Source organism: Aptenodytes forsteri, unplaced genomic scaffold, assembly GCF_000699145.1.
Source record: "Aptenodytes forsteri isolate BGI_AS27 unplaced genomic scaffold, ASM69914v1 Scaffold217, whole genome shotgun sequence".
Lineage (NCBI taxonomy): Eukaryota > Metazoa > Chordata > Aves > Sphenisciformes > Spheniscidae > Aptenodytes > Aptenodytes forsteri.
Window position 1 is genome coordinate 136,576 of NW_008796222.1, and position 7,675 is coordinate 144,250.

At 46.4% G+C, this 7,675-nt stretch overlaps 1 non-coding gene across 1 annotated transcript; it reads left to right on the forward strand.

Annotated features, from left to right (window-relative positions):
- Positions 1–196: 196 nt before the first annotated feature.
- TRNAE-CUC lies at positions 197–268 on the forward strand. Its single transcript has one exon. It is a non-coding gene; the product is annotated as a tRNA-Glu (tRNA).
- Positions 269–7,675: the final 7,407 nt, after the last annotated feature.

Sequence of the window (7,675 nt, forward strand, 5' to 3'; positions counted from 1 at the left end):
CCTCCCCACTCCGCCGCCGCTCCCCCCTTCCGTGGGGTGGAATGGAACGTCCCTCCCTACACACAGCTGCCTCCGGGACTTGGTACTACCCGGAAGGGGGGAGCACAAAGAAGAGAAACCAGCAACGCAGTAAGACTCGGGGGTGTGGTTATGTGAGTTCCCTCTTGAGGAAGAAGTTGCAAACTATTCATAGAGGTCCCTGGTGGTCTAGTGGTTAGGATTCGGCGCTCTCACCGCCGCGGCCCGGGTTCGATTCCCGGTCAGGGAAAGACTTGTTTTTCTTTTTCCCCTCGACCCTGGCATTTTGGGATTCTCTCCGACCCCTCGTTCTGCTTTCACAATTCAGGAAGCATCCGGCCGGCTGCTGTGCCAGCCCGAGGCGTCGGCGTTGCTGCTCAGCAGCGAGTTTTAAGACGCACTTGGCAGTTAGGAGGAGTCATGCATGAAGGGAGTGTGCAAAGTCTCAGCGCCCTGTGCAGGCGCGGGCAGGCAGGGGAAGCCTGCCCTGTTGTAGCATCTGTCTGGAAGTCTTCCCTTCACAAAACTGCCTACGGACACCCCATGCCCACCCATAGGGTTTCTAGGAGTCAGCAGAGGGCTGCTGAGCAATGTCTGCCTAGAGAGGCACAGGCAGGGCTGTTGGCCAGCACTTAGAAACACCATGTCTTCCTTTTTTTTTGGCTGCTCTGACTGCTAAGGGTGTTCCCACAGCTTTCTCCCCACAGATGAATGGTCATTTGGTGCCATCATGAATCTTTGAGCCATGGCAGGGGGGACGCCCTTAGCTGTCACTGGTGTGCTCATGCCTCTCTGACCGTGTTGTTTCCCCCAGAGAAGGTGGGAAGGGTTTGTCCCCTCTGTCCTGGCACGAGGGGGGCTGCAATTCTCCATGGTGTTTGCTCACCTGAGGAACAAACAGACTGTCTCTTTGCAGTGTATTTGCACAACCCCCACCATGCAGGGTTGTTGGGTATATGGTTAGGGGGGCAAGAGAGATCCCAGATGTTCTTCAGGAGGTGGAAAGAAATAACCGGAGAGGGCAAAGGGAGTTTTAATACCTCCCTGTCATTAGCATCTGTCTGGCTCCCTCCTGCAATGAAGCCCTCACCACACCTTCTCAGCTCCTAAAAACGGTGCGGGTACCCTGGCAGGTGGGGAAGAGAGAGGGGATAAGAACCGGGTAAAGCCTCTTCCAGTCCTGCAGCAGCAGGGTGCCTCTCCTCCTCCTCCCGGAGCTCCCAGCTCTGTCCTGTAGCAGAGCACATCAGCAGCGCACCCAAACCCACATCCAGGGCTCCAGCAAGAGTTGCTCTTCTTCGCCCCCCACCTCCCACCCCGCCCATGATTTGTGGGGTGAGAGAGAAGGCAGTGGGAGGACCTCTTCCTTCATGTTGGAGCAGCCTGTGGTAGGCTGACCTTGGCTGGCCACCAGCTGCCCACCCAGCTGCTCTCTCACCCCCCTCCTCAGCAGGATATGGGAAGAAAATAAGATGAAAAACTCATGGGTTGAGATAAAGGCAGTTTAATGAAAGAAAGCAAAGGCCATGCATGGAAGCAAAGCAAAATAAAGATTTATTCTTTACTTTGCATCAGCAGGTGATGCCCATTGACTTGCTTAGAAACAGGGCCCCAGTACACGTAGCAGTTGCTTTGGAAGACAAATGCCTTAAAAATTAATCCCTCCCCCCACCCTTCCCTCAGTTTTTATTGCTGAGCACGACTGTCATATGGAATATCCCTTTGGTCAGTTTAGGTCAGCCGTCCCAGCTGTGTCCCCTCTCAAACTGTCCCCCTCGCCCCCCAGCCTACTGGCCTTGGGAGAGGGGAGTGTTGGGGAGAGAGCCTCGATGCTGTGGGAGCACTGCTCAGCAGTAGCCAAAACACTGATGTGTTATCAACACCCTTCTAGCTACAAATACAAAGCACAGCACTATGAGGGCTGTTATGGGGAAAATTAACTCCATCCGAGCCAGACCCAATACACTGCTGCAGTTAAACCAAGAAATATTGGTAATAAATCAGAATAATAAAGTTATCATCTTAGACTGCAAAACAAAGGCTAGCATACCTGGCAGATTATGCTTCAGCAGGGATCCTCCCTGCTGCCAGGAGCAAGCCATGGCCCTTGCATCACCCATATAACTCATTAATACTGGCAGGGCATGCTTTATGGTGGAGTACTTTGCCCTAATGTGAAAACACCACTGGAAATAATGGCTTTGGCTGCCTTTTCCAGGGCGTGCCGGAGACGTACTGCCGTCTGGGCTGCCCTCCAATGTAGACAGGAGCGTCTCATGAGAAATCCCAAGGTCCTCCGCTATATTTTTTATGACAAGGAAGCTTCAGGGGGGTGCAAAAGGATGGGATTGCCTTTGCTTTAAGACAGAAAGCAAACAGTCAAAAGGGCTGTCATTACCCTTTAGATATTAAGAAAAGCTGCCCAATAATAGCTAAGCCCTGGGACCAAAGGATGTAACCTAAGGAATTACTGCATTCCTGTGGCTGGAGGTTGTTAAGAGCGGGCTGGGCAAGCACCTCATCAAGGGTCCCAGACTGGGCCAGGGGAATAGCTCAGTGGGTCTCCTAAGGTCCTGGGAGTCCTAATTTTATTACTTCATCTTGGACTTTCCCCTATAATTACCAGTTTACATGAGTTGCACTGAGATAGCTGTGTGGGGCTCTTAGATTCCCCCCTCCCTCTTCAGACTCAGTGAAATGCCTTACCAGGTTGGTGGAAGAAGTTGCTGTTTTCTACTTCAGAAAATGATGGGTCATTTTAGAAGCAGCTAAAGTGAATTTCTGGTGTTGACTAGTCTCCCCGAAAAGGTATAGGTATGGTTTTGCAGAATAGTAGCAAAAAAAGCATTTCCTTTGGTTTTAACTCATTTTTTGCAGTAATATGTTTGCATGCTCTTAGCACCATGAGTCCAGCTTTAGAGTCATCTGAGAAAGGATAATTATATGTAAGATTTTAGAAACCTGGAAGAAGTCACCAGAATAGCTCTTGCACACAAAGAAAGAGTACAGTTTCCAGTATTTTGCTAGGAATGGAAGCATAGTCTCTGAGGAAGCTACCTAATGGCCTTCCTAACCCCTTTGCAGTCCAACAGCAGACCTAAAACTTGCCCTTGCGCAGAGGACAAATATCCACCTGGCAAGGAGTGGGAACCAGTCCTCTTGATGGTGTCCTACCATTTCAGGTTCCACTGTAATTAAAGGTGTCCTAGTTTGAGTTGAAAAGACTCCAGGTTAAGTGTTCATCCTCAGTATGGGTTGAACAGTTATGGCAGTTTCTGACTCCCTGTTTCCTGGGCCTTAGATTAACATGATGGAGGGAAGGAACAGGGTACTTCTTTCTAACAGGTGGAAGAAGCATCTTTCCTAGAGTCTTTGTTGATATTTTTGTTTTAAATAATAAGTAACTCATGACACTGGCATGCTGAAGCCCCAGAAAAGGTGGGCTATTTTGCAGAGGACTGGCAGTACAATCAAAGACACATTACAAAAGCAATCTGGCACATGGCTGCACAGGCTAGAACAAAGGTATTTCAAACAAATATAAGATCAATGTGGTGGTGGTTGTTGTTGTTATTGTTTTGTTGTTGGTTTTTGGGTTTTTTTTAAGCATCACATTCTCAAAGTGTGGCTGAATTTGCTTCTAACTGTGATTATTCTGAGATACTGGATTTTACTTTCATTTCTGTTCTTCCTCAAAAGCTTGACCAATTGCCTTCCATCTCGCAGCCAAGGTCGATGGGAATGCACTGCAGTAGAAATAAAGAAGGTAAGGAATACAATACTTTAACTATAGATCAATTTAAACCAGCAGCTGAGTTTCTGGATAAGACTGTTAATTCTTACTTTCTATACTTTATTGGAAAATTTGGGAACAGGAGCTTTCACATCCAAACTTGATCTTTTATCTCTGGCATTAACTTTTCTTTCTGGTTACCTCCTTTAAGTTATAGCCCTACATTAATTCCGCTTCCTAAGTTTTTTCCAATCTTATATGAAATATCTTGCCTGTGAGTGAACATAAATTTTTTCATGACTTTTACAACCAATAGACTCTTTAGAAAATGAAAGCTCCCAGTTTTTTTCTAAAGGCATACTTTCTACTTGCCCTCATATTTCACTTCTATCTGAAGGACATACAGTCATGCGGTCACTGGATTTATTCTGTTCCCAGGACGTTCTGGTGGCCACTTATCCCCTTATTTTTTGTTTTATTGCAGACATAAACAAGTACAACTTCATGCTGTCCTCTACAGGGCAACGAGCCTCTGCTTATTGATAAAAATATTGTTTGAATATGCCACGAGGTGGCACCCCGGTCCCGTGTCTGCCACCACCCACCCGTGCCGCCCAGCATGGTCCCTGCTCTGAAGGTTTCAGATTTAATTCTATAGGTTAACATTGTGCCCGTTTAATTCCAATAAGCTGTAATGAAGGCTTTGTATTTGCTGATAAACCCAACTTCATGTACAGATGAAGCTGCTATTAAGCCAAATCATATGCAACGTGTTTCCTTGAGTCTAAGGCTGTACGTGGAAGCTTTACAAGCTGTCTTTTAAACAGCCTTAATGTAGCATTTAAAAAAGAGAAGTTACAAAGGATTATCAGGAGTATGTCTTGGATTCTTTAACACCTCAGTCTCTCTGTGGCATTTATACATTGATGATATGTGCCATTACCAGAGTGACGAAGAACCATGTGGCCGTGGATGTGTTCATCCTCACAGCTGCTCCATCAGGGGCCAGCAGCATCTCTGCTTTTCACCTGTAGATTTTGAACTGAAGATCATGCAGAAAGTCTGTGCCAAAGCAAAGGAGGGAACCAGAATTTCTGCATCCCAGATCAGGATCCCAGGGCATCGTGATCAGCTGGCCAGGGAGACAAGAAGGGTCTGGTTTTGTTCCCTTCTGCACTGATTCACAAGGCTGGTGGACCATGGGAGCAGCCTGTGCTATGACATTAGTGCTGTTGTCACCATGGCAGTCAAAGCACACAAACAAAGCAAAGTGTTTATTAAACTGCTGGAGATGGAAGGGGAGAAAAAAAAAAAGATGCTTTCAGGCACAATCCCTTCTCCAGACTTTTTTTTTCCCCCCTCCTCCTATTATCTCTCCCCAAGATCCTTTCTGTAAAATACTGCTGTCTTAAAACATAACTGTAAATCTCTTTCCTAGGTACAGATATGGAACATCTCCTGGACAGTAAGATAAACTAAAAAAACATAACAACCTCATTTCAAATCCTGCTAGGACTGTCCCTTCAGAACTACAGCTGGAAAACTTACTCTGAATCATATTTTAAGATAAATTATTTTGTCCAAACTGAGGCATTTTATTTAAGGTGACGGTAATGAAAGTCCAATGCAGATTTAATTACGACACACAGATCTAGATAATACTACCCAAGGACCATTTTCCAAAAAGTCCTTTTACAGGAGCAATTGCCATGTCCTATTAAGAAGTGCTCTGATCATGAAATTATGAGAGCTCTGATCCTTTTAAATGCCTGAACTTTTTCACTTACACGCTGAAAATCTGCTTTCTAGACCCCTTTTATTACTGCCTTGTGTCTACAGTCAATCATTACCTTCTGCTTTTCCATGCTTTGTTTCCCATGTGCTCTTTTGATTAATCACATTTTAGTAAACTGTATTGACAATGTTATTATGCTGTGCCTAATCTTTGTCTTGCTGGCAGGAAAACGGAGCTGGGAGGTGCCAGCTTCCCCCAAAAGCAGGAAAATAATAACAGGCTATAAATTGATATTACAACACATGCTCTGGCTGGTGGTGCTGCCCGCTGCGTGTAACAGGGAATAGCAGTGACCCAGGCGAGGCCAAGGCGACTGGTGGAGCGTGGCCACGGCAGGGTGCCTTCTGCAGCTCTGCTGCCAAGCGGCTATGCACTCAAACTGGCCCCGCATCCTTTACAAGGGATTTTTTTGACATAAATGACAACTCTCTATTCCATAAACGGCATAATCGGTATTGTGTAAGCTGCAGTTCTGCGCAAGGGATCCAGCAAAATATATGAAAGAAACAGGAATGATCTTCCCCTCTGTTCAGATAAGAGACTGCCTGTCTAATTGTAAGAGGATGAAGTTTTGCAGTATATGGTCTTCAGTTTGTTCCTTCTCTACCCGAAGCTGGGTAGAAAGTCTCAGCTTCAGATGTGTTTGGACAATGGCCTCGGGTCAATCGAAATGGAGCATCTTGATGTAGCCTGCCAGGCGGTTTTCATCCCTCCAACCACACTGCGCTCATCTCCCCTTAAGTAAGCAGGCTGAAGCTGAGTGTGAAACACATGCGATGACGAGCACGAGCTCCTATCACCGTGACTCCACTGCCTGCTGCAAGGCTCACAGGGAGCCCTTGTGTGCATGCCAAACACAGTTCTGAAGTGCTCACCTCTGGGCTTCCCACCATGACCTCCTGCAGTCTGTGTTTGGTGAGAAAGGAGTGATGGGGGCTGCTGGCGGCTCTGGCTGTGAACGCAGGCAATATGCAACAGCTCGCTGCGATATGCCGTACTGCCACACTTCTTCAGAAACACAGAAGTTTAGAAGAGGCTCCCGTCACCCCCTGCCTGTCTGCTTTCTTGGTGACTGCACTCCATTGCTGGGCTGCTTGGAGTGGGTAGCTCACGAAACACGCCGCAGGCAGCGGGAGCGGGCAGCCGTCTGCCTACAGGCAGGCAAGAGTCACCTCGCCCCAAGCACGGCAGCGATTCCCCCGTGACAGCTCAGCACAGCAATACCCAGAACTAGTGTCCTCTGCTTATTCATTCCCATCATGTTGGTGTACTTACAGGTACTTCAGTGCTTTTGAAAACCAGGTATCTTAAAATCTTTTGTACCTACTCTCTCTTACAGTTTGCTGATCCTGCTTTAAGAGTTAAAAAATGAATGTTTAAAAGTAATGTAATAAATCCTGCTTCTCCTCTGGTCATACAGTTTGAAGGGGATTTGTCTTCTATGTCATCCCTTATGCCATCAGAAATTTGCCTCCCTCACTAGCATCTGGGCTCCAGGACAGCTACTACCTTCTATTAACTGGAGGCTCACGGTAAGGGCCAGAAACTCTAGTTAAGGGTGCTCACAAGATGAACATGAGTGTGAAGACAATCTTTCCCCTGGAGTCTGAGGTCTAATTAGGGAAGACCAAGGACAAGAAACTAAATAACACTATTCCCACTTTACAGGTGGGCAGCCAAGAAGCAGACTAACACACAGTTGTATTTTTGACGTATTTAAACAATGAAAAGGAGCTTGACACCTAAATATTTTTACAAATCAGATAAATGAGAATGCATCCTCTAAATTTTTGGTCCTGCAGGGGCTTAAAAGCACGAATAACTTTATTTATACGAATAGTCCCACTGAAGAGGAATAGTTCCTCTGTGTCCCTCAGAGGGACATCCTTAGTCCATTTGCAGGATCAGTCCTTAAGTGCATATTGGTGCTGAAGTATCAGACTGATTTTGAAAAGCGGCAGGGAAGCCCCCCTTAGCTGAAAAAGTCATGCACATCAACGGTAGCTAAAAAATACCTCTTTAACATGCCCAGCTTTTCTTCCCTTAAAAGGTTATACACAGAAAAGAAAGGGCTTTATTTCTCTTTTTTGTCTCCTGTTTCAACCACAGGCACAGAAATACCCCACTGC